Consider the following 3,826-nt stretch of genomic DNA (forward strand, 5'->3'; position numbering starts at 1 on the left):
GGAAAGGCATGGCCAAGGAATGTTGCTTAACTCCTGGCATCTGGGCAGCTTTAGGAAGCAGGAAAAGCCAGACATGGAAACATATACCTGTAATCCCAGCATTTGGGAGGCTGAGGCAAGAGGATCACTGTGAGTTCAAGGCCAGCCTGGGCTGCATAGTGAGTTCAAGGCCAGCCTGAACTACATAGTGAGACCCTGTAAAAAAAAAAAAAAAAAAAAAAATTAACAAAGCAGACTGCCAGCCTGAGCTGAAAAGAAGAAAACTGGGGTAAATCGTCATGGTGTTGATTTGGCAATGGATTCTTAAATTTGACACATAAACCAAGAGTAACCAAAGAAGAAAAACAGATAAACTGGACTTCTTCAAAGTTACAAACTTCCATGCATCAAGGCAAATTATCCGGAATGTGAGGCTACAACCAGAAGACAGGAGAAAACATTTTAAATCATATGTCTAAGACCTTGTCTCAGCAAACCAAACCAAACCAACTACATGAAGTCATCTGAATTCACCTTAGCTCCTGTCCTGGTTAAGTGAGCATTCCTGTCCCACCTGGGAAATGTGTCTCCCGAGCAATACATTGTAGCCAAAGCACACCAGCACTCTCCTTTGAAAGTGGCTGTCCTTTTAGACTAGCAGAAAAGGAAACTGATTCATTAAATCCACTAATAACAGAGGCCTTTTGCCTGTAATCCCAGCATTTGGGAGGCTGAGGCAGGAGGTTGGCCAAGAGTTTAACGCCAGCCTGGGCTACAAAGTGAGTTCAAAGCCAGCCTGAACTGCAGTTCTGCCTCAAACAGATAAATAAGGGCTGGGGATACAGCTCAGTGGCACAGCACCTGCCTGGCAAGCACAAGGTCCTGAGTTCAATTACTAGTACAAAAAATATATATATACATAAGGTTGACTTTGACCCAGCACCCGCCGCGGGACCAGCTGAGGGAGCTAACGGCCCACTGCAGCCGCCCAGCATGTCCTCGCCACCCGGTGGCCTTGAGCCCCACGCTCCCAAGGGCTGGGAGCAGCGAGTTCGGGCGGAGCTGCAGGAGGTGCTGAGGCACCGGGAGAGACTTTTGCACAAGGAAAAATTAATTTGCAAATTGCCCAACAAAGGTAAAACATCTTGGGTACTGTTGCCAAACTGAAAGCTGCCACTGGGCGGGGGATGTAACTCAGTGGTTCAGTGACCGCCTGGCAAGGGCAAGGTCCTGAGTTCGATTCCTGGTACCAGAAAAAAAAAGAAAAAGAAAAGAGAAGCTGAGGATTTAGCTCAGTGGCACAGCGCCTGCCTGGCAAGTGCGAGGTCATGAGTTCAATTCCCGGTACCAGGGGAAAAAGAAAAAAGAAAAGAAAACAAAGCTGCCATTGCTGAACGTGCAGAGGACAGAGGAAAAGTGAACTGTTTTATCCTGTTAGTTTAGACTTTGCAAGAGGCAATTGCAGGAGTCGATGCGGACGGAGATAAGCCCCAGAATCCTGAACAGGTACTTGATACTTCATCACCAGTTTCTGGCTGTTCCCCTGTAGATAAAATCAAGTCACCCAACACAGCCTCAGAACAGCAGGGACTTGTGCGTCCTACTCAGGAAGACAGTGAAGCGTCGGCACAGGCCGGTCCACAGCGAGTCAGCACCCGGCCTCAGCCCCAGGGCCCGACGCGCTCCCCAGCCCAGGCTGCGGAGCTTCTCCCGCAGCGCTGCGTTTCAGGTCACACAAGGCAGCCTGAACCACCTGTTTATAGACAGTGGCAAAGGATCAGGACCGCGGACCGAGGTGAACGCCGCTCAGGAGGACGCGCAAGTGCGGAGACCTTTGCACGCCTCTCTGGGGGCCCTGCTAAGAGGCCTCCTTACATGAAACGCTAGAAACGCGAGCCAAGAGCCCAGCGCCGCCACCACATAAATTTAAATCCAGTGTGTTACGGGCACAGCACAGTGGCTCACTGGTCACTGTCGGAGGGGAGAGTCTCCTGTCTCCCCCGAGGAGCGGCGGCGCGGGGACGAGCAGCACCTGGACGGCAGGACAGCAGCGCGGCTCCCACGCAGCCGCTGACCGTAGGAGAATCTCCGGCACTTCAGCGGCCGCAGAAGCAGAATGACGAGGAGATGCAAGCGAAGCTCGCAGCGCAAAAACTAGCGGCAAGAGTGAATATCAAAATGCAGTTCCGATCCAGAAGGGGAGCCCGCAGGGAAGGCCTGAGAGGTAAGAGACGAAGACCACGCTCCGACCTCCGATGAATGCTGACCACCGGCGTGGCGGTGACCTTCTGAGTCTCCGACGGCTGAGATGTCCTTACCTTCCATCAGACTTCCTAACAAGTATTGAGATCATCAGTGTCAGACATAGCTGAGGAAACGTTCTATAGTTACACAGAGGAAGCGACAAGAAAAAGCCCAGCTGGTCTTCCAGATGGTGATCTCGTGTGCTTGGAAAGTTTACTATTTGAATATCGTGTTTAACCATATTGTATTAAAGTTTTGCAGCTTGCAAAGGAAGTTTTGTTTTGTTTTCTTTTGTCTTTTTGAGACAGAGTCTCGCTGTCCAGTTCAGGCTGCCCTTGAGCTCACTTTGTAGCCCAGGCTGGTCTCGAACTCGAAACGATCCTCCTGCCTCAGCCTCCCGAGTGCTGGGATTACAGGTGTGCGCCACCACGCCCAGCTGTTTGTTTTGCACTGATGTGATATTTTAGTATGTGGTAGAGCACAGTTTGTTTTTTTTTTCCTTAAGCCAAATGAAATCAGATGACGTTGCTTTTTTCCTTAATCTTACCTTTATCAAATAGCACTTCTACCTTACATTTTTTTTTTTTTTTTTTTTTTTTCCGGTACCGGGAACCGAACTCACGACCTTGCGCTTACCAGGCAGGCGCTGTGCCGCTGAGCTAAATCCCCAGCCCCCAAATAGCACTTCTAAAAAAAAAAAAAAAAAAAAAAAAATAGCATTTCTCACATCTTCAGTGAAGGACGCAGTTGTCCGGGACAGCTAAAGCGAGTTAGGAAGGCACTTCCCCGCTTTCCCAAGCAACGAAGGGAGCCTCCTTGCGAAGCTGAGGCGCCTGCATGGAGTTCCTGCACTGTCGGAGGTGAGATGCCTGGGAGAGCCCTCCGGAAACATTACGAAGTGTCCTCGTCCTTCTGTCTTCCATGAGGAAGCTGCCTTTCTCCTCCTTAGGAACGGGAACACTTTGCGGAGGCATGAGAGGTGGAGGGTCTCACAGGAAGTCAGATTTGGGGAGTGACTGGTACTGGGGGGGCGGCCGCCCAAGGCCACTCAGGGAAAGGCGGTGGGTTCTGTGAGCTCATGGGTGATAGGTCCATGTGTGGGACATACACGTCTGGTAAGGAAACCAGACTTTATTTTATTTATTTATTTATTGTCTTTTTGAGACAGGGTCTCGCTATGCAGTTCAGGCTGGCCTTGAGCTCACTTTGTAGCCCAGGCTGGTCTCCAACTCGTGATGATCCTCCTGCCTCAGCCTCCCGAGTGCTGGGATTGCAGACATGCGCCACCACGCCCAGCTAAAGGAAACCAGATTTTAAAAGTTACAATTGAGTTGTCAATACATTGGGTTCCCCCTCCCCCAAAAAAAGTCATATATAGGCGTTAGGAATCTCAATCTCATATATTACACATTCCTATCATGTTAAACAGTTGTATGTTGTCACCAGAGGAATTAACACTTACTGTATCAAAAAATTATTTGCCTAATATGTGGAGCCCTTAAAATACTGAAAGAAGGGGCTGGGGAAATAGCTCAGTGGCATAAGTGCCTGCCAGGCAAGCGCAAGGTCATGAGTTCAATCCCTGGTACCGCAAAAAAAAAAA

This window comes from Chinchilla lanigera, unplaced genomic scaffold, assembly GCF_000276665.1.
Source record: "Chinchilla lanigera isolate Chin_1 unplaced genomic scaffold, ChiLan1.0 scaffold00019, whole genome shotgun sequence".
Classification (NCBI taxonomy): Eukaryota; Metazoa; Chordata; class Mammalia; order Rodentia; family Chinchillidae; genus Chinchilla; species Chinchilla lanigera.